This window comes from Falco peregrinus, chromosome 8 (genome assembly GCF_023634155.1).
Source record: "Falco peregrinus isolate bFalPer1 chromosome 8, bFalPer1.pri, whole genome shotgun sequence".
Lineage (NCBI taxonomy): Eukaryota > Metazoa > Chordata > Aves > Falconiformes > Falconidae > Falco > Falco peregrinus.
The window spans coordinates 53222952-53250948 of NC_073728.1; the positions used below are offsets into that span (position 1 = coordinate 53222952).

Here is a 27997-nt window from a genome sequence, read left to right on the forward strand (position 1 = left end):
GTGAGGTTAAAATAAAGTTATTAAAAGCTACATACCATATTTATTGAATCATACCCTTACAGTCTGATTTAGTGTTGCCCCTCCCATGTCAATATCTGGGAAAAGGCCATTCCATTTGTTATTTTTTTTATAAAGCCATACAGAACTGGTATTACATTTCATTGCCATCTTCAGGGAGCCAAACCAGTAAGGCAATTTGGGCCTAAAGTTGTCCAGTTGCTTCCTCTGCCCCAGGGAGACATACTGGATGTCCATCCAGTATCCATTGTATCAAATGGACTTCCAAAAATGACAAATGACAAATGATGATTCACCAATCCCATGTTAGGAGATTGCAAAGGATGTGCTATAAAAGCCAAAAAATGTTATTTTAACATCTATTCAGGATGATACATCCTGTATATGCTTATCAGAGCCGCCTGGGGGAGTCTATTAGCTATTCTTCCAGCTCCCCTTATCAGAGAAATGGTTTGGGTCTGATTTGATTTGGATTCCAGTATGTATCAGGGAGACATACTGTCATATCCAGTATGACAGGGAGACTGAGGCAGTCAAGTGAAGTGGCCAGTTAGGAGGCTGAACATTTTCTGCTGAGTCTACAGGCAGAGGGAAGTGGGAATCTGCAACATGCCTGACACACAAAGGAGGTATGGGATGTATATCACAGTTCCCCAGGAGACTTGCTACTAGTGAGCAATTCTGTCCATGCAAAGGACCCTGTAGTCCTAAAAGTTTAAGTGGAAACCCATGCGCTATTACTAAGGAACGGGGTTGTCCCACACCTCTAAGCCCAGCTGTACCGACCCTGCAAAGCACAAGTGCAGAGCACTCTGGTCCTCGTGGTTCTCCAGCCTTGTATGCCCCGGCTCCGTTCCCCAACATGACCTCCATCTTGCCAAGTCTACTAAGAAAGAAGAATTCTTTGATTTTCAAATACAGTAGAAGTGGTTTGGTATGTTAGCTCTCCTATGACTAAAGATCCTGCTCCTTTTTTAAATTTTCATTCACAAGAGTCTGCAGATCTGGCTTTCAAGAGCACATTGTCTGTTTGTTTTCATTTTTATCATGATTTCACCTAAAAAAACAGTATAGTTATAACAGGACTCCACTAAATTTGTGAAACAAATAGAAAGACAATCCCTTTGATTTGCAGATGCTAGGAAAATCAAGTCAAGACAGACTTGCAAAAGCCAGTTCAAAACTGGAAATAGGGAAGAAAGGAAAAGCTAGAGGGAAAGAGGTAGTATAGTCAGAGCAATTTATCTTTAAATTTTGCTTTTTTTTAGTGGAGAAAGAGAAAGGATTTGTATTATGCTAGTCTTGCCAAATCCTGGTAAGACTTAAAATAGCTGCAGAGATGGTTATACTGGTAGAAGCAAAACCCTTTGGAGGATCTAATAAATAAACGTTCTTGGCAGAATTAGGAAATAATCACTGAAGAGAATCAGTGGAAACAGACAATCACAACAGAGAAGGGGAAAGGATCTGTTCAGTGACCAGTCTAGCTCACAACTTAGGAATTAATCAAAAGGGACAAGTAGTGTAGTTGCCTCTCTGTGGTCTCAATTTAAGGTACTTAAGCATATACTTAAATTTAGGTGTGTAAACTGACTCAATAATTTAGTAGATGACCTCAGCAGAGCCTTTCTGAGTTATTCTATGATTAATCTCAGCAATATTAACTTGTTGATGTTTAAGGACATGTTTATGCCAACTATGTAACTAAATGTGGTTTCTAGGGTCCACAGCAGCAATCATTTACTTTCAGTGTTTATGAAAGAGAAATAGCTAGGCCCCGAAGAGTTAATACATCTATTTTGCTTCTTGCTTGCACTGAAAATGAGATCAGCGGTATGTTTATTACAATCCCTAAATCATCCCAGACAGACAGCAACAACCTTTTGCAAGGAGTTTTCTAGCTGGCTGCTGGAGGACAAGTTAACTCCTACTTCAACTCTGTTACCTTTGAGGATGTTTTGCCCACAATGACTTCGATGTTCAGTGGACTAAGTAGAGTGGAATCAGGAGAAAAAAAATTAAATTAAAATACCCATTTGACCTGCAGTGCTTGATGATGCTGTGATAAAACATAGCTTATTTTTTAACAGTTATTTACAGAAGATCCATCCAACCTAAATTGAGTCTAAAATACAAAGTTATCTCTGCTTCCCTGTAGCAAGTGGCAAATGGCAGGAGAAAGGATTTTCAACCTATCCCAAAACAGACCCATAATGTAGAATGAATTTCTTCTCCCCTCTACTGACCCAATGACTGTCTACTTTCTTGCGAAGTAACATCAGGGATATGGAGTTGACTTTCTCACAAGGAAGGGCCTTTTTGTTTTGTTTTGTTGTCATCATTTTCTGGTTAAAAATAAATAAATAAATTCCAAAGCTTTAAGATTGTTTCCTTTTATTTTATTGAAGTGTAGCTGATGAGTTGCAATCTTGTTTTATATTGCTCCAGGTCATTGTTTCTGAGGAGTAATGGTTTGAGTGCAGAGATATTTTACAGAAACCCATTTTCTGTAGCGGCATAATTTCCAGCAGCATATAACCATGAAGGAGACATGCTGGTTCTCCCTGTGTAGCAAAGCTGTCACTGGGTTCTGCACCTCTGCTAAGAAATCATGGCAGGGTGTTGCTCCAGTGCTGCCTGCCCAATAGACATGATACCTAAGAGAGACTTTAATGGGAGTTAGATAAGACATTGAAAAATTTACTTCTTTGCCTGTCTCTGGGTATGGTGGCTCTCTGGAACAGAAAACACCAGTTTCATAATACACACACCTCTTAAGCACAAGAAGTTTTCTCCTTAATCTTAGAAAACTAGAGGGAGGGAGGATTTTGTTGCCTGGTTTTCAGTTTTAAAGTTTCTTTTTTAGGAATCTCTTGCCTTTTTTTGAATGAGGAGGTTGAAATGAGTTAAAAACATGTGTTTATAAGAGCTTGATACAGTAGTCAACTTGTTGTTTCTTGTCCTCCTCCCTCCCTCACAAAGATTACCGGCCTTGTGGCTTTACAGTGTTTCTAGATCTTTACAGCCTTCACCCTGTCCCTGGCTAGTTTGTGAGGATTTTGATTTTGCATTCCCAAAGGCAAAGTCCCTTGTCCATCTAATACTGAAAGGGTTCACAATTCCCACAAGAGAACATAACAAACTTGTTCTGCTGTTATTTATGGAGAAAAATTGAATAGTCAGGACATGCCTGCTTCCCTTGTGAACACATTCACAAATCCAAGGGCTGCTGAGATGCAAGTATAAATAAAGAAATACCTGCACCAGGTGGTCCTTATTCATGTAAGGCCACTTGCCATTCTTGACTCTGAAAGCTTTCATCGGCAGTTCAGTGAGCAGCGTTTATCCTGTCTGATTCTGTAATAATAACCAGTCAATACTGAAAAAAACAACAGAAATTTGTCCCCCAAAACAACCCAGTTAAAAACAAAAACATTCTCCTTTTACTTGAAACACCCCAAAATAGGATGAAATAAAAGGATAAATTGAGAAATATCATTATTATTATTATAAACAATAGACTATACTGCAAGTATAAAGTAATTCTAAACAATACTTGATCAAAGGCTTATAAAGGCTTTACCCTGCTGCTTGTGCTGACTATATTTTTCTTGGCTTGAATAATAAATAATAAAAAAATTTTTTCCTTTCCAGTTACGAAGTTATGAAGAGATTTTCACTAGTAATTAGAGTGGTATAGAGACAGATTGTAGAGGGATGAAGCTGGGTTAATTATCATTGATAATATACAGCTGTGGGCTGGCTTCAGGGGGAGGTGGGTTGGGCGATGTAGATGAGGTGCAGCTGTGGCTGTTCTGTTAAGGGGTTGAGAGCCAATGAAGAGAGAGAGCAAGAAGCAAGAGAAGAGAGTGTGCCCTGGGTGAGGTGAGATGAGCAGAGGGGCTGTATGAAGGGTATGCTGGTATGAGATGGTAAAAGACCTTGTTGCAGCTTGATAGTTTGGAGAGTGCTGCGACAACAGATGACATGGACAGGAGAAGTTTTACAGTTAAGTGCATTTGAAAATCCCAGTAGATACTGATCTTCTGGTGTATTTCAAATTCTCATTTCTTTTTTTAAATTGTTTTATTGAAGCATTTGTATGTGATGGAACAATGCTGAAGTATGTGAGCTGTGGCTACCGCAGGGGAATGCATACTTGTTAAACTTAACAGCTTGGAGTACACATCGAGGCATATATTAATATGATGAAGGCAACTCTTGGTTTTCCATGCTAAAATCTACATTTGGGGGTGATTTGACTTGACCAAACTTTTTTGGACAAGTGTAACGGATAAGAATCTATATGCTTTGAGCATACATTTCTTAACTAAGTGTGATTCCATGCTTTTCCAAAGTATCTCTTACGTAATGGTCTATCAGCCCATAATTCTCCCAAAAGAGGAACAGTTTATTATTAATTTGTGTCTTATTTCCTCACAGGAAGTCTTTTAGGATTTTACCATGGAAGGAGCCATATGAGCGGCGTTATAAAGTGACAGGAGCTGTTAGATAGAATAACGCTGGCTGTATGTAGCAGCTTTACTGCAGTGTCTTGGATACCAGACTCTGGAGGCCAAAACTGCAGAATTTTTCTCACATCTCGGGGGATGACGAGGTAAGGCAGCATGTGTACAGCTCCAGGTGCGGAGGTCATTAGTGGGACCCAGTGCATGCCTTCCAGTCTGGAATAAAAAACTATGTGCTAAATTTCAGAGTACCAATGGAGATAGAACATAAGGGAAGGCTTGAAGCAAGCATCAGATTTGGCTGCACCTGGATCAGACTCTCCACTCTCTCTACACTGCCCCTGTATACCCCAAACAGAGAATAAGATGTTAGAGTCCTAGGGACAGGCGATATGAAATGGTTTCTTCCTCTCCCTCTGTTCGCACCTCACAATGCCATCACCCAGTAGTCAACAGACCTTTCTTGGCCATGAGTTCATGGACTCCTAAGGATGAAAAGAAAATCTATTAATAAGAAGCTTAGATTTGTTAATAGGGCTACAGGTCTGCTTACTCCAGACCCAAACATGTGTATACATGCAGCATAGTTCACTATATCTACTACCTCAATTACTTTATTCCTGAAAAAAAAGCAAAGGTAACTTATCTGCAATTGTGATCGCAGCATTTGTTTTCACGGTGTCTTAAAAGTATCGCTGCAATTCATGGATTTCTTTACTTTGATCTGAATCCAGTACAGGTCAGTCAGATATGGTATTCGCAGACATTTTTGGTCAGCTCACGGCTTTCTGTACTGACCTTGTTGACATAAGCCATATCTATAAATTCATTTGCACTGAATAAATGAAAAGGAGGAAAAGCTGGAGAAATTAAATCCCAGCAAAATCAAACAGCTTGCATAGTATAGTGCCTAGAACATTTTGTATTGAGCTTGTGCATAAAGATTTGAGAATGTAACAGCTATTGGATGTCATTTGGCAATTTCCTGTATGAGTCAGTGCAGAGGTATTTATCCCAAAGGAACTTGCAGAAACCTTTGTTCTAGAGTCACTTGAAAGTAAAGAGGACGATGGACTTCAAATTATAAACTCTGTAAGTAAGCTCTGTTGTGTGGTCTGTAGCCCTGACCTAGTCTTTGGTGTCTGGGAAGCATTCAGTGGCCCATGCTTCCAGCCTGTAAAGGTCACTGAAAAGGTCCAAGGACTTTTGGTTGCATTTGTTTAGGTCCAGATAGGATGGTCTTTGCTAACTGTACTTTCTGTGATTCCATTAGAAAACCTCATGTGTCATTCATGAGGCCAAATTCCATTTTTACTTTGGAAAAAGAGCAGCTTCAGGGTGATTTGGACTCACATGTCTGAGAGCAACACTGAAATTAACTTTCAGCAGTTGTCTTCAAGGATTCTGCGTTCATTAGCGTTTACAAAGCATTTCCTTTGTCAATATAGCTTTTCATGTGGTGAAACTGCCAGATCATGCTCTTTCTCCCAAGTATACCTCCCTTTGTACGGGTGTGTCGTTGTCCTTAATGTGGCTCCTTCTATCACCTTAATGCAGGCAGCAACAGCTATTTACTGTGACCAAGCACTCTTAAAAAATAACTGAATAAACTTTGTCACTAAGATCGGAACTTCTAAATTGTGGAAACAAGGTGGAGTGCGTAAAGTTCCCTTTTTCCTTATCTTATGTTACCCTCTAGTGGCTGAATCCTTGAGCATCAGCATCTAAAAAAGCGTGAACCGAAGGTTTTCATATATTGTCCTTCAACTGATCATACTTTACCTCTTTATTTCAATACTTTTACCTTTTTTTAAAAAAAAAAATCTTCAGAATAATAGAAAATTTGCAAGACCAGTACAAATCAGTTTACCTTTGAAGGAAATTAATATGAGAAACAGTATCTTCTCGCCAAAGCAGAAAAAAAATGGTCTTCAACACTGAACAATAGAGAACCACGGTATGAAGATAAAAATATCCCTAAAAATGGATAAAGATCTGTTTTTATCTTTCTAGACTAGGTAAGGAATGGGAAAAGCAAAAAGGCAATGAGTTTAAATATTAATTGCATAGGAAAGGAGGAGCATATTAACTTCCATTTTTACTTGTGGTTATCATTAAGAAGCAATTGTTTAAGGTTCTTAGGGAATAAAACTTTTAAATTTCAGCTTCTTTTGCTAATTTCTAATTATTTTAAGGGTTTGGAGGGATTTATATAACATTGATCAATATATTTATCTCAAGGGATTAGCCAATGCAATCACTAAAATGTCTTGCATTGTTCAGTTTGTTCATTCTCTATTATCATTCTAAATTAATCAAAGATTCAGAACAGTGTGTCTATTAACAAATTAATGACTTTTATTGCTTTACCTGGAATTAAGCTGAATCTCAGGGCAATCCGGTAACTTTTCACACTTCTATTATTTACAAAGTATATAGAGATTCCAATGTGTATTTCCTTCAGAGCAACTACACTAAATTTCATATTTCTCTGGCTTTGGTTACATTATAAATGTTCAGCAAGTACTCGTGATGTGCTGTTAGCGCTGTTGTGGTAATGCGTTACGTGATATTAGCTCTGTTCTGGCAGGGTGACTTAAATAACCGATGTGCTAGTTATGAAAATAAGAACAGAACATTCAATTTGAAATTACATTGTTTCAGTGTGATTCTATTGTTTATTGTAACTAACAGAAACAATCACATTTGCATAACTGTCCAACAGCTTGACATTTCATGTGATATATTTAATGGCACTATTTTCCTCTAGCAAATCTTTCCATAAGAATTAAACAACTCAGCAGGCATTCTTGATGAAGAGTTTTCAAATAAATGTATAATATTATTAGAAATTCATTCAGGATATATTGGAGCTTGGAACTCCAAGCATATGAATATTTATGAATCACAAACAGCCCCCAAAATATGATCAGATCAACATTTGTTTGTAAGTGGAACACAATGTACAAAATATTTCCTACCACCACTCATGCCTAGTATATGCAACGGTCCTAGAGACCAAGCTGTTGGATTTTTTTTTTTTTTTTTTTTTTTTTTTTGCCACTATGAAAATGAAGGCAACTGCTCAAAAAAGCATCTTCTCTGTCCATGGAACTTCACTGTAGTAATACTCAAGTGTTGTTGGGGATGTTTCATGTCCTGCAGTCCCAGACAGCTGGGTACTGCAAAACCTCAGAGGAAAGAAATCACACCCAAGTATGAGGACAGCACAAATGTAATGTGCAAAATTTCTTGGGATTTTTTTGCCCCAGTGGGTTTGCTATTTGCGAACACCAGATCAGTTGCATCCCATGTCTTGAGCATGGAAAGAATGCATTTATTCTGTGCCACAGGCTTCCTTCACTATGGAGACACGGGTCTCCGCTGCATTCACGCTGTGTGCAGTGCTGCTTCTCCTCTTCCCTCTGGACTGTGCTGTGCATGTCACCTGGGGCAGACGTGTCAGGGCCCCACACTGCAGCCCACAGCGTGGCCCTGCACCCAGAGGGAACCAGCTGCAAGACACGTTCCTCAGGCAATAACTGCTCTGCTCTTTCTTCCCACCTGCATGTGCATACGTGTGGTGGTAATGCACCCTTTGGGATTCCCCAGATATATTTTCTTTACCTACCTACATATTTTTCTGGTCAAACATTAGAGTTCTTCTGGCTATTTATCCAGATTCAAAGAATAAATGCTACATTGTGAACTCATTTTTTTCCATCTGAGAAATCCTAGGTAGTGCAATGTGGCACTTGTAGATGAGTTGAATCTCACAGTAACGCTACTAGCATCACTTGCACTGACCATAGTGATGAGATTCAGGGCCATGTCACTGTTAAGGAGGAATTTTTCTTGTTCATCCCCTCCTTGACAGAAACCACTCTGTGGGAGGTGGTTGTGTCTTTCCCCCTTCCCCATGACAGTGCTTTTGCTAAGGTGTTTCTGGAGGTCCTACAGGGAACCAGTGCAACTGTGAGAGTTCACTGCAGAGTGCAGTGGTCTGGAACCAGAAGAGGATGTTCCAGTGACCTCTGTTATAGCAGCAGTTACTCTACATCCATTTCCAAGTGTGTGTGTTACCAGTGGTACTTTTAAAGTCCTTTGTCAGCAGACCTGATGCTAATAGTAGAAGGGTTAGTGTACGCAAAACAAGGCTGTTTTTAATATCAGATTGAAAAGACATAAACATAAGGAAAGCGAGCGAGGCATCATGCCAGCCTCAGCTTATGCTTCTTACACTTACAGTGAGAGGCCCGAAGTCAATGGGGACTGGGAAAAAAACCCTCCCAGATTCAAGTTACAGTGCTGGGAAATTAGTTTGAGCCTGGCTGTGCCCTGCGTGGTCTAGAATGAAACAGAGACCATCCCTCATAACACCTGTGGGATGGTATATCCTATGATGTACACATATGCCAGGATTAATCTTCCTGATTGAGATGTGCATGCTAAGTCTAGCCATTGAAGACATAATTCAAAGTTCCTGGGACACACTGCACATCAGGGAATCAAATCTTTCAAGATATGTTGAATGTGTCTATATGCCATAGCTTGTACTTATCTCTATGAATTTCAAGTTCTTAAGCTTTCTTGTGTTTTAGGTAGTTTTATTTTGTTGCTTGTGTGGAGGAACCTAAAGCAAGAGAACGAAGAGTTCTCTGGCTTTACTTGAGCCTTCCTGGCAAGTGTCATTTACATAGTCATGAACCGCTCCCTGCCTGTACCCTCTTTTTCCTTCCTCATGCCTAACCACAGGTACCTGGCCAAATTAAATACAGAATTCTAATAAATTATAGACCTTCTCACATACCTCTTTGTCTCATATCTTACTTTGCTGGTATGTCATGAGAGATTAATTCTCCTGAGTTAAGAATAAAGATAAAGTCACATCTTCTCTAGGTACTTAAAACAAGGTTTTCTGTGGTGTTTGGGTCAAACTTCTGAGAATATCACCATAAGGTTCAAAAATTTCTACCTATGATAAGATCAGTCAGTGCCAGAAGAGGCCTGAACTCTGTTTTTACTATCCCTTTTGATTTCAGCCTTAAAGACAGTGAAGGAATTACCACTAATCCTCCAGAGCTATATAATCTGGTGTCCTAATGACCACTGAGTTTGGATTCTGATTATGAAACCATTTTCATCCCCCCTGATGCAACTTCCATGAAGACTAATATGTTTTAGAAATGGAATTTTTTTTTTAGTAAAATCATTCTCTTTTAACCTCATTGCATCCAATCCTGCCCTGCTTTGTCGTCTTGTATGAAGACTTTGCTTTGCTAGCCTCTTTCCAAGGTTCAGAGGTAACAGGACAGATGCACACAGCTAATTCCTGGTTGAAACACCTTCCTAAACACACCCTTTTTCTTGGAAGGCATAAATTACTGTGGTGTCCAGCTTTGTAGGGTAAAGGAAAACTTGAGAGGGGTAAAAGGAGATTGTTTTGGTGGTAGGGCTTTACTGGGACTCTCAGATGTGCACAGACCCATGTATGTTGTTGCTCTGATGCTCTCTTGTAAGATGATAATATGAGGAATTCCTTAGATTCACACTCAAAGCTTCCTCTTTCTAGCCAGGGCTTTCAGCTTAGTTCCCTTTGCACTCTGTGAAAGCTTATGCAGTAGGAACCTCCAAAAATACAGCAATTGCACAAGCTGAAGTATCTTTGAACTGATGTAAAAATCTGTAGTTTCTTGGGATAGAAATCCTTGGAGGAAGTGCTTTCTCATGGTTCTTTCAGCTCTGAAGCTGAAGTCACATTTGACATACAGAGAGAATTACCTTTCTTTCAGTATATTGTTGCCTTGCTTTTGCAAGTGCTCATGGATTAGGAGATGAGGGAAGTGGGGGACTCATTATTTAAAATTAATTTAACAAAAGTTGTATAAGCCTCAGTAAGGTCTGCCTGAATTTTGTTTTGGCTGAGGTAGTGATAGTAGTTCTACATATTTATATCCAATCTCCTTGTTTTCACACAGTATTATTTCTCAACACACCACATTTTTATAGTGTGAAGTTATTATACTTCCCTTTAATTTTCTAAGCTAATTAAAGAAATTGATGTTTGTTTCTTGGCAACCTACCTTCTTCTGCAACCTCTAGTGTGTATATTAATATGAAATTAAGTTTGTCACTCTACCAAATTAAATATTCATAAGTAAAAATTTGCCACTTGAGCCTAGAAATAATTAGTTAGGCAGTTTCTGAACAAACAGTTTCTGTTGCCTTGAAAATGATCCTACAATGTCCCAAATTCTGTAATCTGCATTACAAGCTCCCACGGATTTCAAAAGCAAAATTTCAACAATTAGAAACTGCAGAATTTAGTCTAAGATAAGGGGGTGGTAATCCTTTGGGATCCTGAGGAGAATCATAGGGATGTTCTAGTCTGTTTCCTGAGATGTTACTGTCTCAAGACCCAAATTCACACTTTTGGGTCCCAGCACTCACCTGAATGCTGCAAAGTGTCTTTCAGATGAGATTTCAGAAGCGCTTGAATAGTGCTTTGTGGACCTGTGACCTTTTGACCACCTTAATTAGTCAAACATGGAGCAAAGCTAATGATGTCTCACAGGTATCTTTAATCAAAGCTCTTAAAATGCTATTAGGTTTCTGCTTTAGTGGCCTGTCAGCTGCAGCCAGATTTGGACATATTAACAGAAGTGATGCTTTTCTCTCTAAATTTGAGTGCGTATGTGAAAGGCATGATCTCAGACACCCCAGACAGGGTAGCATGGTCTGTCACTGGGAATGCGTAATTGCTGTCCTTACCCAGCCTCTAAAAAGCTAAAGAATGGGGAGTGGTAAAAATGAGTGATTCAAGATGCTTTGTAAAAAGCGTGCCAGTCAAAGCATGTTTTGTGCCAGATGTGGTCGTGGCTGTTCTGGTGTATATATTTAATAGAGTAAGATTGCAACAGGTTATTTCAGCCTGCTAGGCTGTTGGCTGAACTACAGATCTGAAGGTATTTCCTTGGCTATTTGCCTATTTATGTGGGGTGACCAGGAGCCCCGCTGATGCAAGGCACTTTTTGCTTGGGAGTTTGTAGTGGACTCTTGACAACAACTTTTGGTCACTTCTGACCACTATCCCATAGAAAAGCAGAAGAGGTCCCCCTTGTCTATGTTGAGCTGCCTTTTTAGAGGCTAAGAACTGGATTGTGCTGATGTAAACTGTCTTGACTTCGATAGAATTTTCTCAAATTATACAGTGGTGGAGCTGGAAGCAGAGTTTGTCAGCTGGTACTCATCTTGTGTCTGTGTGCTCATATGAGGTTGATTTAGACTGCTTTAAATGCATACAACGGCCTAATTTCATGTTGCTGGAAACCTCAGCTGTGACAGTCCAAGGATCCAGCCCATAGAGTCACTTCAAGGGGAAGATTTGCAGGTGAATATTTCTTCGTGGCATGTTCTTCCAGCTTAGAACAGTATCACACTCCACCATCCCATGTGTCAGGTGGTGGTGAGCAGCTGAAGCACTATCATGCTGAGGGAGATTCATAGGATCAGCTCTGCTCTTGTCTCTTTTTAATATGAATGCAGCAAGATTAACAACGTTGGAGTGGTGTTCATCCTTCAAAGTGAAAAAAATCAGATCGTTGAAAGGAAAAGCACAAATTAAGAAGGATTTGGTTTGGGGGTTCATAGGGAGACTTTCAGAAAGCAAGGTAAAACTCCAGCTTTTCTTTCACCATCAAAATGGTAATGCTCTACCCTTCTTCCCTCTTATCAAACAGAATTCACTTTAATTTCAGGCATCTTCCCTTAGCTCTGAGCTGGTAAGGCGCAAGAGGGAGGCTGTTTTGGAAACACTGCTTCTAGGTTCCTTTGTCCTTACAAGGCTCGTGGACTCATTGTTCATGGCCAGCTAAGATAGCACCAAAAAAGAGTAGCTCTGTTTACAACTGTGCATATAACTGAGTCTTCCTGTTGGACTTAATCTTGGTTTTTTTCCTGCAGAAAGCCTCCTGTTTGACCACCACCCTGCATTTCTTAGAATCTACCTGTATGGTAAAAAAAAAAAAAGGCTACATTGCTGAAAGTAATGTTTCTTAACAAATTGCTTGGCCACAAAAAATACTAAGAAAATAGTCTAGGGAACCCCTGGGCCAGCTGACAGCTCAGCTATTGCCAGGCAGAAAAGAGTTTATATTGGTGCAGCATACTTATATTGGTATAAGTATATCCGTGTTAGAGAGGCTGTGATTGTGCCAGCCCTATAGCTGCTTCTGCTCACCAGGGCCTCATTCTGACACCATCTTGCTTAGACCTTATTTCTGGGCAGTTATTTATGGCATACTTGAGCTTAGGCACCCTAGCAAACAAGCACATACCTAACCAATACTGCATGTCATAATAATTTAGCATAAAGTGTATTGCTTACAGTTATAGTTATTGCATGTCATGATGATTTAGCATAAAGTATTGCTTACAGTTACTGTGTGACTTGATGATTTGACATAATCTTTACTTAGTTACCATATGTATGTAATAGATAAGATATGGAACATACATAAATTAGCATCAGTGTACGAAAGGGGTGCACACGAGTTTGGTGGGATTACCCCCCGTGCTGCCCAGCACTGAATAAAACATACCTACTTTGCAATCTACCAATTGTGAAGTCTGTTTTCCGCACATCATACTTGAATCACAAAACCTGATGTTGGTTTTGCAGGTCTTCCGCTTTGCTAATACAACATAGGAATTATTGGTTGATGTTAAGCCAGCCAGAAAAGATAAAGTGGAACGTGGGTCAGGGGAATGGAAAGTTTGGGCGTTCTGACTCTCATGTATTGATGTGAAGTCTAAAACTCATTAAAATGTAGCCATGGAATGGTGGAACAAGATACTATTTCTTACATAGGAGGGCCAGAGCCTTAATTTCAGAAAGGTGGGTACTGTACAAGTAATTATTTTTTTTCTTTTGGGGCACAAATCCACAAATCAGCTGGATGTGGATGATTTTCTTGCTGCCTAGTAGCTTCGGAAACCAGTGTCTGAAGAGAATCAGAAAGTCAGATCCCAACAACTTGGTCAAAATTCAGAGCCTGTACAAGCTTCAGCAAGGTTCTCCTGTGCCACCTGCTGTATTGGAGTGCCTAATGAAATATAACCACAGCACAAATCCTTCTAGAGTTGAGTCCTTAACAACATTTCAGTAAGTTAGAAAGTTAGAAAAAATTTCTAATCTTCTAGCTCAGTTGGTGGTTGGGCAGATTTGGAATTACCTATAAAAATGTTGAACGTGATACTCTGATTTCTGCTTAAGTCAATCTTGAACTAAACTGTTAGAGCTACTGTGAAAAATACAGGAAAACAAGGTATTGCCTGTGGATGGGAATATCCCTCACCCCTCTGAGAAATCCTTGAGACAGAGGCAACAGTAGGGCCTGCTGTTTTCATGGTTTTGTTCAACCCTTGGAAAGTGTACCAATTTGATTTTTAGACTGTACTTCCAAACTAGGTATTTGCAAATAAATGGGTAAGCCTGGCTGGCTTTAAGCATGGTAAGAAGCAAGAGGAGATTGAAGGGAGCAGTTTTACACATTGGCAATGATCTTTTGCCTCCTTTATCCACTTCCTGACAAGACAGCCATGCCAATAACATCAGGTAAATTAGGCTTTAACAAAATACCCTGCTAAATAAACAATTCTGATATTTTAAAGCTGTTTTGGGTCATTACACCTACTGATCAAAGGATGTCAGGGACAGGGAGTAGGCGTAATGCCAGAGTCTGAACCCTGTGGGACCCACAAAGAAACCAATACTGAGACTGAAGACTGTGGTTCAGGACACACTGGGCATTGCAGAATCACCTCTAAGGTGGGAAATTTTATGGCACAAAATCTGACTTCTCAGGGCCGAGAAGATGAGCATTTATTTCACTATCTGTATTTGAAACAGATCTCCACAAAAGGGAAGAAGCCTTTTTCAATTAAAATGGTACCTTTCTCATAATACTTAAAAGAAAATACGGAATTTTTGTTCACCTCAAGAAGATGATACCATTCCTCAAATCTAAATGTGGGTTTGCATGTGTGTGTGTGTTTGTGTTTTATTTTTTTTTTTTTTATCAAACCACACTGATGTTGTCAAAACTGTCTAACTCTCAAAGGCTACAGAGAAGACATTGCAGAACTGAGAATCTGATTTGGGAATACTATGTCAGTGGTGTTCTGACAGTGTTTTAACAAGGGGATCCACAAAACAGCTCTTTTCTAGCAGCAGTGAAACCTCTAGGGAAACTTGTGGGTATGTGTTTGCCAAGATGAGAGATAAAGCTTGAGATTCACAGTAAGAAAATTGTGAAGTTTGTAATATGTTTGTGGTACACTGCTATTGTTGCTTGGGTGATTAAAAAAACCAAACAACTTCTAACACAGGGCAATATAGTGGTTTGGAAAACAAATAAGCACTGATTTTTCTTTTTGGATTTGTTTCTTTTAATCAGAGGGACAAATTTGTCTGTGAACAGGTAGCAGAGATATAGGGAGACCCCCTCCGCTATGCAGTACTCTAGCATTTCCAAAACAAGCAAAGATTATGGGAAGACTTTGCATTTATGGGACACAGTTTAATGTCAGGACTACCACCACTGAGATGTAACTCAAAGGTCTGTGGCTGCAGTTTTTTTTACCCAGGACCTGAGCTGCGTGGGGCCACATCTGCCCTGCTGGAGGTGCAGTCTTCGAGCCAACCCACCCAGCTGCTCGCAGCCTCAGTAATGCTGGTTTTGCCTAACCTTTTGATTTGTTTATATAAAGCACAGCTTAGAGAAACGAAGTTAATATACTTTCCTCACATATTTGATGTTAAGCCAATTAATGGGATGAGGACCAGAGAGGATTTTTCAGCGAGATTCAATAAAGGGCTTTGGGAGTTTCTTTTGCCTTTTCCTGGCAGCAGGAGATGCAGTCCTTGTCTCAGGTGTTCTGTCTCTCAGATTGCCTGAAACGCAATGTAATGTCCTTGGTCTTTCCTGCTGTGCTGCCGTGAGACACTGGGTTTGTAACCTTCACTTTTAAAGGTATTTGGAGGAGGACTTCATGGCTTGGGAAGGGGCTGTTCAGGAAATGCTTTGGAGTAAACATCTCTTGTGTAGTTGTGGTGATGAGGAATTAATTGATCTTGGTGATCCAGGTGTCTCTTCTGATTTTTTTTTTTCCATAGGTGTTTATTTTTAAAGAAAAGATGTCTCATAAAGAGACATCTCAAAGGGGGTAAATTTCTCTGTAATTTTTTCATTCTTCCTCAGGACAAAAAATACAGACATATGAACTCTTTGACCATTACTGAAACACATGGTCCTTCTCTTCAGTGGCAGCTATTTTTTTAAAACCCTTGAAGCTACCAAGTAAGGGCATTATATTCACACACGTGGAAAATGAAAGAGGAAGAAAAGAAAATTGCCCCAATGAGTTTCCCCATTTCATACCTCTATTAGTCTTGTAAGAGGTCTTTTGATGTCATGGGAATAAAGCTACCAGGGATATTTTCCGCCCACCCATGAGACAGGCAGTCCAGCGTACAAGGATTACATTGCTTTCTTAAATACCCCAGTAATTACTTTATGATTTTGTTCTTATTAAAGCAAGAGGTTTGAATGCTTATGAAGGCAGAAAGCCGACAAGAATAAATGGTCACAAGACACCAGAGAAGCTATGGCATTTCACAGCACTGTGTGCCCTCAGACACTGTGCTTTCCCCGTGCCTGTGAGGAGGCCCATGCCTGTGCTCACATCCATAGCTATTCTGGCGTCGGCTTCATCCCTGAAAATTCTGTTTGCTGAGACAAGCAGTAATAGGCGAAGAGGACCAGAGGGGCCCTAAGACATGTCTTGGAGGATCTTCTCCACCATGGAGTGGGAGCCACTTCTGTAGCAGAATGTCTGTGAGGGACTTAGATGGCTGCAAGCTGTTTCCAATCCAGGCTCTGCTGGAGAGCCACATTGCCTCCTCCTGCAACCTTAGGGTAAACTTGTGAGACTGCTCCAGTTTACCCAGCAGCACACTGCTGCAAAACAGAGCTGCCCTGCTTCTGTCCAAGTTTGCTACTGGTTCCCCAGCCACACACTCTTGGTGCTGGGCCATGGCGCTCATGGACCTCTGTGAAAAGTCAAGGAGCTGGCTGAGCAAGGAGGAGCAACATTTCCAGCAGCCAGGACCTGCAAGTACACCTAGTGAAAAGCAAAGTGTCTCTCGTGTTGTGGCGCTGGGTCCAGAGCCCTCTGACTGTGGGCAGTTGCCTGGGCCGTGGGGAGCCCCGGGGTGGTAGCGCAGCACTGCCAGGGGGACATGTGCCTTGGGGATGGGCACAGCTGCCCAGAGATGCCTGGCTCAGCCAAAAACATGAACTGGGTACAGGGAGAAATAACAAAAGGGAAGTAGACTGAAGAAAAGAATTGACTGTACATTTTTTCAGGAATCTTTTTGGAGTTCGTTAATTCTGAGATGAATTGTGAGCATTAGTCTGGCAAAGTGAGATCATCCTTGATATGAGTCTTTAACGGGGAATTATCTATCAGAAAGTGGATTGAAACTACTCAAACTTTCTATGAAGCTACCCATTAAAGATCAGTGGGTTTCAGTCATGTAGATTAAGGCTGGAAGTGAATTTCTGATTCATAGGTAAAAGACTCATTGTCATCCTCTATGTTGGAAATTCTTTATACAATTTCTTTCCCATTTTTAAGTCATTTGCCTAAGCAGAGATCAGGACTGAGCTTGTAATTAAAGCACATGGCAGAAGCAAATCATGTGTGTTTGTGTTATTTTAGTCAGGTAATTTCCTCTTTCAGTATATTAATTTCTAAATATTAAATGTCGTGGTAATCTACACTGAGACCTTGCAAGTTCCATAGGAACGTTCAAAACTATCAATGTGAATTTACTGGAGGGAAGGTACAAATGCTTAAATAATAAAAATATTAAAATAATATAAAAAATATTAAAATAAAATATATTTTATAAAAATATAAAATAATAGTTGCAAAATACTAGGTTGAAAGGGGAAGTTATATTTAGGTAACATTTTCTGCTGTAAACTAGTTCTTGCTGGATTGAACTTTGACAGTCCAGTTGCTTTGAGCATACCTGAATGTCATGCTCCATTTTTAAAGAATGTGGATTACAGCACTGTATTTCACTTAAAAAAAAATTACTTCCATACTGTCATTTGCTTTCATATTACCTAATACAGCTCAAAATCACATTACCTTGTATTTTTTTCTACTTAAAATACCTGCCATACTTGTGTTCTTGTGTTAGATCATCCTTTTCCTTATCTTTTTCTTTTCTTTTCCTTCTCTCTTTTCCCTTCCTCTCTCCTCTCCATTCCTCTCATCACTTTTGCCTTTTATTCCAAAAAACATATATGCAACAGTGAGATAAAATCTAATCATGTTTTTACAATGTGGTGGTTGTTTCCAGGAAAATAGCGTTCACTAATAATAGACTCTGTTCTTAATTTTTAATTTCCCTAACTGTGCTGGGTTGACCCTGGCTAACACAGGTGCCCACCACAGTCACTCCATCGCTCCCCTCCTCAGCTGGACTGGGGAGAGAAAATAGAACAAAAGGCTCATGGGTCGAGGTAAGGGCAGGGAGATCACTAAGCAATGACCGTCACAGGCAAAACAGACTTGATTTGGGGAAATTAGTGTAATTTATTACCAATCACCAGAGTAGGGTAACGAGAAATAAAACTAACATCTTAAAACCAGCTTTCCCCACCCCTCCCTTCTTCCCAGGCTCAACTTTTCTCCCAATTTTCTCTCCCTCCTCCCCGCCAGCGGTGCAGGGGGACAGGGAACGGGCGCTGCGGTCAGTTCATCACACGTTGTCTCTGCCGCTCCCTCCTGCTCAGAGGGAGGGCTCCTCACTCTCCCCCTGCTCCAGCGTGGGGTCCCTCCCACGGGAGCCAGACCTCCAGGAACTTCTCGAAGGTGAATCCTTCCCATGGGCTGCACCTCTTCATGAACTTCTCCAGTGTGGGTCCCTCCCACAGGGTGATGTCCTTCAGGAACAGGCTGCTCCAGCCTGGGTCCCCCGCGGGGTCACGAGTCCTGCCAGGAGCCTGCTCCAGCCTGGGCTCCTCTCTCCATGGGTCCACTGGTCCTGCCAGGAGCCTTCCCATGGGGTCAGAGACTCCTTCGGGGATCCACCTGCGCTGGCGTGGGACCCTCCCCGGGCTGCAGGTGGGTACCTGCTCCCCGTGGGCTCCATGGGCTGGGGGCACAGCCTGCCTCACCGTGGGCTTCCCACGGGCTGCGGGGGGATCTGCTCTGGTGCCTGCAGCACCTCCTGCCCCTCCTTCTGCACTGACCTGGGGTCTGCAGAGTTGTTTCTCTTAGATATTCTCACTCTTCTCTTTGGCTGCAGTTCCTCTGATATTTGGGGTTTTTTTCATCTCTTCTTAAACACATTCTCCCAGAGGCGCTACCACTGTCTCCGATGGGCTGGGCCTTGGCCAGCGGCGGGTCCGTCCTGGAGCCGGCGGGCACTGGCTCCATGGGACACAGGGGAAGCTGCTGGCAGCTTCTCACAGAAGCCACCCCTGTAGCCCCCCGCTACCAAAGCCTTGCCGTGCAAACCCAGTACACTAAGTTAGCGTTATGTTGCTGAGTAGTAGGAGAAAAAGCAGTGTGATGCAGAGACCAGTGTAACTCTTGGTATAGACTACTGTGTCCCCTTTTCAGGGTGGCCCAAAGCGAATTCATTTGTTCAGAACAGGTTCCTGATTTTTGTTATATCAATTCAATTTGCATTAGTTCTCTTGTTCTGAAGCTGGCCAAGCTTTCAGCTTGAACATTTCTTCATTTCCCATAATCAGATTTTTTTTGTAAAAACCATTGGCAGGTTTGGTTTTGATATCATCTTATGTCATTGCGTACTTGCATTGGTCATATGGACTTTGCTGGCACACCAGAAGTGAGACTTGTAGTCACATTGGAAAATACATTAGTTGCCCAACTTGAATGTCACAAATACATTTGAAGTTTCTGGTTCCAGCAGTCTGATGCCAGCAGTAGTCTCAAAAATGTTAATGAAGTCTGGGTTTAATGCAAATATTCACCAAGTTCAAACAAACTGCAGTTTCTGTTTGGCTTCTTTGAAAATCACGGAGCTTTGAGAATTCAGGACCTGGTTTAAACACCCCAGATGACTCCTTGATAAAAAGGGCATGAACCGAGACCTAGATTTAAACACAAGAAAAGGTTGAACTTGGGTATAAAATGCAAACTGGAATGTATAAACTGTAGTCAATGTACCTGATTCAAGTCAAGCATTTCATACAATTTTATTTCTATTACCTTCAAAGCATTAGAGGTCCTGCTGAAACGCACTTGATGTAAGTAAGCATGAAGGGAACAAAAAGGGATAAGAGATTTGATGTAGTTGGGAATCTCAGAAATTCAGCAGTAAGTCTGGAGAATGACTCAGCTTATCTGTGATGAGAAGGGTGTGGAGGAGCGTGAGCAATGGGAACTAGCGGGTAAGGAAGGCACAGCTGGGACACTGCGGAGGAGAGAGGGTGGGGAGAGGGTGGGGGGGGTTGGGGTAGAAGGCCAAGAGGGAATGATGCCAACCGTGGTCCGCAGTTGGTAGAGCAGGTTCTTGGCAGAAATAAAAGAGGGACTTGGGGCTTCTGGCGTTCAACCAGACTCCAATTCCAGCAAACAGAGATAAAACCTGTTACTCAAATGATGTGCCACATCTCATCCTACTCGCACAGATGATGGCCCTTGCTAGCTCTCACCGTGTCTGTCTTTACCTCATCTGTGGGAGTCCGAAGGCTCCTGATAACCTGTACAGTAGCAACATGACATGACACGGTGGGACTTCTGTATTTCCAGTTGGGTTTTGGGTTTTGTCAGTACTTGAAAAGTACTGACAGAAAAGCCACAAAAAAATTACTGAAATTGTAAGTCAGTTACTAAGATACGTGTAAAAACTCAAGAAAAAAAACTTCCATTAGAAGGATGGTGGTGTGGATATGGGATGGGATGAAGACCCAACACCCCTACAGCTGATGTAAGGGCTGCATAAGAAACTTGTAACAGAGCATCTGTGCTCTTTTGTCCAATCAGAAATTCTATTGAAAAAATAATCTTCATACTTTGATATTTTATTTTGCCAACAGCTAAGCACCCATTAGTATTTTTGAGGTATGTGCATTTATCTTTTCCTCCTATTTGGCAGCACCTGGAGTATGAAATTAAAATCATCCTTGTTTGTATTTAATCTCCACTGAGCAATCAGAAATTCTTTAATTCCTATTGCCAGTCACATCTGTAAAATACCAGGAATGAAATCCTGACCCAGTGAAATAAACACAAGTGTGTTTTGCATTCCGAGTTAAATACTCTGTTATTTAAATGGAGCAGAGCTATCACTTCAGTTCTTAAGCACCTAGAAACCATCAGCCAAATCCTGACTCCAAAACACTCAGTGTAAAGTCACCATTCATAGTTACAGGACTGTGTGTTTGCATGAAAAATATGTGACATGGGAATTGATTTGTTGATGTCCAATATGTGCTAGGATTTTACATCAAAGAAATGCATTAGGAATTGCTATTTGAAAATACCTCCTCAGAAAATGAAGAAAATCAGCTTCTTTATCATTATTTTTAATAGATGACACTGATTTTTCACATTGTGAGAGATTTTTCTGTGTAGAATGTTGTAATTAAAACTCTGAAGAGTCTGATCAGCTGGTTTAGCAGGACAAGATATGTACAAAATACTGGTGTAGTTAGATTAGCACGTGCTTAGTGCTTTAAGGATGCTGTGTCTTGAAGTTTATTTACATCGTCAGGAGAAGCTTGGGCTTCAGTGTTGATTTGAAATAATACATAAGGGGTTTTTTTCTTATACAAAGTTTAGGTTTTCTGCTGAATTTTGAGTCTGGCCTTCAGACCCATTAAAAAGATAGAAATCCAATGCCACACAACCCTATTGCACTGGCAGGAGATAATGGCAACATGGTAGAATGGATTTCAGCACCGATGAGTTTCAGCACAGGAGTTTGCAGCGGAGCTCACAGGTTCTTTCCCTGACGTACAGAGCAATGAAGTTCACAGAGCTGTGCTTACAGAGGCAGGTAAAACCCTTCTCCACCAGCTTGCGGGCAGGCACACTTCCCTTGCCAGATGACTTTTGAAGATACTACTCACTGAAATCACAGGTTTTCTGGTCTTTATATTTCACTGGATCAAATTACCGTCCTGTCACCAGCAAATGTGTTTTCTTTATTCACTGGATCTAAAGATGTTGAAATTTATTTCTTTCTTTCCATCCTTCAGCTGGTAGCTACATAGAGATACCCTTCAATCCATCAGCTAGCCCACTGTGGCAGCAGTATCCATGGCTCAGTTTTTCACGCTCTTGGGATATGATCTTCTACAGACCCGTTACTTCTGGCTCTGGAGATGATTTGGAAGTAGAGACACTGCTGACTCAAGTAAGAAAACCTGTCAAATTTCTCATACTTTTTACCATACAACCGAAATTTCTGTGTGTTTGTAAGGGATGTGGCAGGTATATCAGAGGCGGAACAGTTCAGGGTGAGAATTTAAAAGTTTCTTTGAGCTCTTCCTTTAGTTTGGAAGTTTGCATCGCCTGAACTTTATCAGATGTTATAGGGGAGGGGAAAATTTGTGTGTAAACATGTGTGTGCATGCACGCATGTGTGTGCAAACCCACCAGTTCACTGATAAGCGTAACGACTGTGCTGCTCTTGATACTCATATGACAGCTATGACAGCTCACTTGCCCGTGACAATAAGGAGCCAGTTTCAGGCTTCTGGGTTTTGAGGTCAAGTTAGGTCTTACAGAGAGTTCGGGGGGAAGTACTGCAGCGAAGGCAGACTTACGTTTTCTTTGAAAGGCTTGCTATTTTATTACATAATAAAGAGAGCTCCACTTCTGACTCATTGTATTGTTTTATTTCCCCTAATATGTAAATGAAACCACAGAGTTGTTTTGACTGGAGCTGGGTATTACATCCCTAGATAACCAGTCAGCAACTGGAAGCTTTGCTAAAGCCAGCAATGCAAATTAGTGACAACTTACTCCACTTCTGGCTGCTCTCAGAAGGAAACAGCCAAGTTTTTAACGGAACAAAGCTGTCTTGGTATTTCAAAACTGAAAATTAGAACTGTTTGGGGAGAGGAGGAAAAAGGTCACTGTTTTGAAATAACATTCGGTACATTTACAATGACTTCAAATAACACACAGGTATTCCTGATGGCTGGTATTAATGCGCGGCTTTTTTATCTTGTGGGGTGAGGTGGACATGAGCAGCACAAGCCCATAAAGCCCATACTGTTCTCCTGGAGGAAATCGCAGTGAATACTCACGGTTGTCTCAGTGGACAGAGATGCAGTGCACTGTGTGTTATTTCAAAATAGTGCCTTCTTTCTCATGCTGTGAAGGAGGCAGCTGTGGTCCCCACATGTTAGCTGGAGCATGTGGAGGATACCACCGGAGAAGTGGCACTGTCCTGCACCCTGCAGTGAATGCACATGGGACACCCACACCCAGCCAGCATTGCTACCTGCTTCTGTACTGGGCATCTCCTGAGACTTCTCTCTGATGGTTTTTTTGGGTTGTTTTTCTTTTTTCCTTTGACAGGCTTCAGCTCTGTTGGGCTTGACACAACTCTTTTTAAGGAAAGTATTTCCTTTACTTTCCAAGGCAGAGAAATTATTCTGAGTGAAAATGGCCAATTTCTTGAAAGACAAGAGTTTCCAAGAAAGATAATACAAATCTGAGAACTAGCATCTCATATAGGCCCTTCTTTCATTGGAAAGCGTGGCATACTCTGCACTGTGAAAATGGCCAGTAAATGAGAAAAAAACATGGGGAAAAAAGGGAAAGTCTGAGGGCTTCTTCTGGGAATTCATTAAAAATATGTCAGCCAAAGTCATTGTTAGGCTATGCAAAAAGATCAGGAAAAAAAGTAAAATTGGTGCTTGCTCTGAGTAAACCAACAGGCCCGATGAGGAAGAAGCAGTGGCTGCTCCAGAACTTTTGTCTTGATGATTCCTGCCAAGAAATCCCAACCCCCTTACCAGGTCCGTAGGGATACAGGTGGGAAGACAAGCTCCTGCCTTTACGTGATGGCAGCTGTGCTGGGGACTCCCGTGTGTTCTGCACTGCCAGTTCAGAAACAGGGAGGACTGAGTCCTGCTAGCGCGATGCCAGGAAGCACCGGGGAGAGCTGTGCTGATGGGGGGGGTCTTGCACCAAAAAATCCACGCTGCTGTGTACCACAGACCCCACGCGGGTCCCTCATGGTGGCTGGCCATCACTCACCCACGCTCCAGTCCCACCCTGCAGCCTTTGTGCAGCAACATGCATTTATCACTGCCACCTCTGACACTTTCAAACCATCGACATCGTTCAGCTGGTTCTTACGAAGAAAATGTCAGTTACCTGGGAAATGTCCTGCTACTGGCCTTCCGCTTTCCGTCTATGGTTTCTCCACAATACTGAAATCTTTAACAGGTTTGTACAAAAAAAGAAAAAAAAAAGAAGTACTCCAAACAATTTTAGTAAACAAAAGGTTTCAATCTCAGACAGAGAAAATGTTACTAAAACTCAAAGTGGTTTCTTTCCAGTGAAATTGTGAAGGAAAATGGAATTGTCTTTTTTTTTTACCAAATGTTCCATTACCTTAAAAAATCATTGGTATGGAAAAAAGGCTTCAAAAAACCTGGGAAGGGTTTTTAAGAAAGGCTGGAACCACAGACAAAATGGACTTAGAATGCTTTTTATTAGTATGTGGTTTGTTTTTTTTTAAAGCCCTAACACTAAGATTCCCAAGACTAGATTTTGAAATTTTACTTTAAATGCATCTGCTTTTCTTTCTGTTTCCTTGTTCATTTGATTTTGTTTGTTTCTTACTCTCTTCCATTTGTGCTCCCCGCCAACCTAACAAAACAACTTGAAGAGTGCCTTAAATTTTTCTAACAAGTATAGTAAGAATTTAAACTGATTCCAGAGAAATCTAAAGACCTTCTTATCTCTGCATGGCCATTTCAGCTGCCACAAGCTGCCCAAACCTAGACTGATTCAAACAAATTACAAATTCCAGCACCACCTTCTTTTTTGCATAGCATGAACGTTTACAAAGAACAGCTTTCCCACTGGTGCCGGTTCATCCACCCTGCTGGTATCGACGGTTGCTAGAAACTTCCAAAACACAATCGCCTGAGCATCACTAGGGAGTTTAGACTATTTAATGGGATATTACCTATTCTTCTCTCCTTTCCACATTCTCAAGCCAGTGAGCAATAGCCATGAAATCCTACAGGGCTTTCAGGTCGGCTTCTCAGCCTGTGCCAGTCATGCTGGCTCAGCTCTGCTACGGCTGTGCCTGTTCATCTCATGGAAGATTCTGGTCTTTTGTTTGCTGCAAGTGGCAGTTTCTGCCAGCTGAGCTGACATGAGAGGAAGAGTCTTTGATTCATAACAACCAAGCAGCTACATCAATGAGTGGCAGTAGCACCGGCTGGGGCGGCTTTTGTCATGATTGAAGTCAACAAGAACTTGAAATTCTCTGCCAGGACTGGGTAGGAGGTTGTCTCTGGTCTGGGGCTGGTAGTAAAGGTCAAAGTCTAGCAGGTGTTACTGGCAGCACCTTGCACCATCTTGGGGTCCCTGACATAGCCCAGATGCAGGAACCCTTCCACGTGATTGTGGGATGGGTCTAAGCCTCCAAATAAAAGGCAGTGACAGGGAAGGGGAGCTGCCAGATCTTCTAATGGCACACTGAGTGATGGACACAGGGCCTTTTCCTATAGAGAACATCTTTTATCACAATTCCCTAAGTTTAAGCAAAGGGGATTTTTTTTTTTTTGCTTTAACTTTGACAAGGATTCCCCTTCCAACTTCTTTTAAGAGGAGTGGCTTTAAATTTTCCTTCCCAAATGCAGACATGCTGAAGTTGTTTATGAGGAACATTAAACTTTATTGCACTCTGCTGGATTTCAAGACTAGTAATGCTTTTTAATATAGGATGAGAAATGGAGATAGAGAGTCTCTAGGACAAACCCTCATGGCTTAGTATTTGAACGATGAATAGTGATAACAGATATAACCTATATACAAGTACACGCAGTGCTACCTCCTGATGCCTTGTCCACCATATGGTTTTATATGTGCTGTTAAAGGAAATGTACCTACATCTGTTCTACCACACTTCTGTCTTGCTTACTAGGAATTCTGATTCAAGTCGTATCAAAACCCTAAGCACTACTGAGCATGTTAAATGAGACCTTTCTCAACAAAGATATCTCTGGATCATCTCTGCATGCAGATGCAATGTACAACAGCAGTGCAGTGTGAGAGAATGTAACCTTCACTGTCTTGACAAAAATCAAGTCTGTTTAGTGGAATCTGTGTTTCTCTCCCCATCTTTCCTTTTCTGTAGATTTGTTATACGTAAATAAAGCTGCAGCACAAGTGAATTAAGTTCTGTCTCACCTGCTCAGTCACAGGCATTCACAAGAGACATTTGTGTGTAGGGTGGGATAATGTTTCTGGGGTTCTTTTCTCCTCATTTCTATTTCTTCCTTTTCATGAACAATTAACTGTAAGGAAAGGGCAACACAAATGTAGCCCTCTATAATGAAATGGTAATTATCATATTGACACAGTGGAAATTCATGACTGCTAGGGGTTTTAGCTCTGATGACTCTGTGCTCAAACCCATGGCTGTGCCCAGCCACCTCCCATCTAGCAGTCGTGAATAAACTTTGCCCTTGGTTATTTATAACTCTGCTGCAGATTGGAAGGTTCCTGTTTTCTTAAAATGACACACTCTGTTGCAGAGCTGACTTCTGTGGAAAGCCGTGCGGTGACTCCAGGAATACGGCTGTCCGTACCACATCCTCTCTCTGGGGTGGTTCTGCCAGCTGGCTCGTGGAGTGGTGCCAAGCTCGTGATGCTGACCACAACCTGCAACGCAATTGGCCCTTTCAGCCAGCGTGAAGTTCCCTGCAGATCTGGATGGAAGTGTCCTTCCATGAGGATGCTCACGCTAGTTAAGTAGTGCGTTCATTAAGTTCAGCTGGTTGAGGGGAAAAGGGAAAAAAAAAAGCAGATGGTAGCAGTTCACATGTGAAGGGTACTCTTTGATATATATTTTCTACTGTAAAATTTCTATTTAATCTATTTACAACATTAAGCTACCTATATGGGACTGCGTTCTGTGATAAAAGGGGGTTTCTGCTGAGCTCCCGAAATATGACTGACATCTTGTTTGCTTTGGGCAAACAACAGTTCCTTTGACAAAGGGATTCATGTTATGATTGTCAGAATAAAGCTCTCTGAAGTGATTCTGACTCTCAGATGTTACTTACAGGTGGAGGGAATTGAAACAGAACATCTAAAACTGATATTATTATTATTACATATACAAACATGTGTTGCACAGGAATATTAATGTTTAACTTCTGAGGTGGTCAGGCGTGTGCTTATGGAAGAGATTCCGCAATACAGGGCTTTCTCCTGCTGTTTCTCGCTTGCCTTAGAAATTCCATAACTGATTGTAAGATTGCACAGCTTTGCCTCAGCGTAGGAGAGGAATTGTCATTGTGGAAAGTCACAAATGCAAGCTCACACTTTGCTCAAGTCAACAGAAGTCAGAGGAATAAACAGTGCGTGTTAGGTGGACTGTTTTCGTATGGTGTTCCTTGCAGTAGCTCTTACCGCGGGAAGGAAGTAATGTCGCCTGTGGCTGGAACCCACATTTGAGTGACTTTCTAGTGCCAGCGAAAGGGTTGGTGGAGGTACCAAGAAACTCCACGGTGCCTTCATTACGTCAATAGCTATTGTGCAACTTCATTTAGCTTCGCCCAGAGGAATTGAATTTTTATTTTGAGTACTCTGAGGAGTGTCCTAGGGGATTTTGCCTATAGAAAGAGGCAAGAGAAAAAGCCAATTAAAGATGTGAAGTTTAAAATGGAGCGATGCATTTTTGGCTCAGATTGCTTATAAATTAAGTGGAATTTGGGGGCCAGTCAATCTTTATGCTCTGCAGCTCTGCACTGTGGGGTTAGAGACTGTTTAATTTCCATCCTTTTCATTCATTCTTCAGCTAGGTAGAGTGAGGACCGTGCCCCCCGAGAGCACAGCTAACCTTCAGGGAAGAGCAGAGTTAAGAAGTGACACAGAAGAGTCAACGATCCCTGTGTGAAAGCTGCAGGGGTTACTTATTTACTTAACAGGATTGCTTCTCCCCGTAATCTAGAAGGTCCTGGTTTCATTACCTTCGTACTTTCTGCCTGTAATGACAGCAGAGCCCAGCAGAGACTCCTGGGACAGGACCAAATGAGCTCTCATATGTGCAAAAAGCAGTCAGTTTTAACTTGAACCGACTGTCAATAGTCTGCACACAACTCTGATGAGCCCTGTGTATAGGATCACCTAAAAAAAGGCACTGGGTTATGCTTTCGGCAAAATAACCCCAAGTACAAATCCATAAACATTTTAGA

At 41.4% G+C, this 27997-nt stretch overlaps 1 long non-coding RNA gene across 1 annotated transcript; it reads left to right on the forward strand.

The window, feature by feature from the left end:
* The first annotated feature begins 4467 nt into the window (after positions 1-4467).
* Positions 4468-27977, forward strand: LOC129784971 (uncharacterized). The gene is made up of 3 exons (XR_008748311.1): positions 4468-4636; positions 21800-21957; positions 26333-27977. It is a non-coding gene; the product is annotated as an uncharacterized LOC129784971 (long non-coding RNA).
* The last annotated feature ends 20 nt before the right edge of the window (positions 27978-27997 follow it).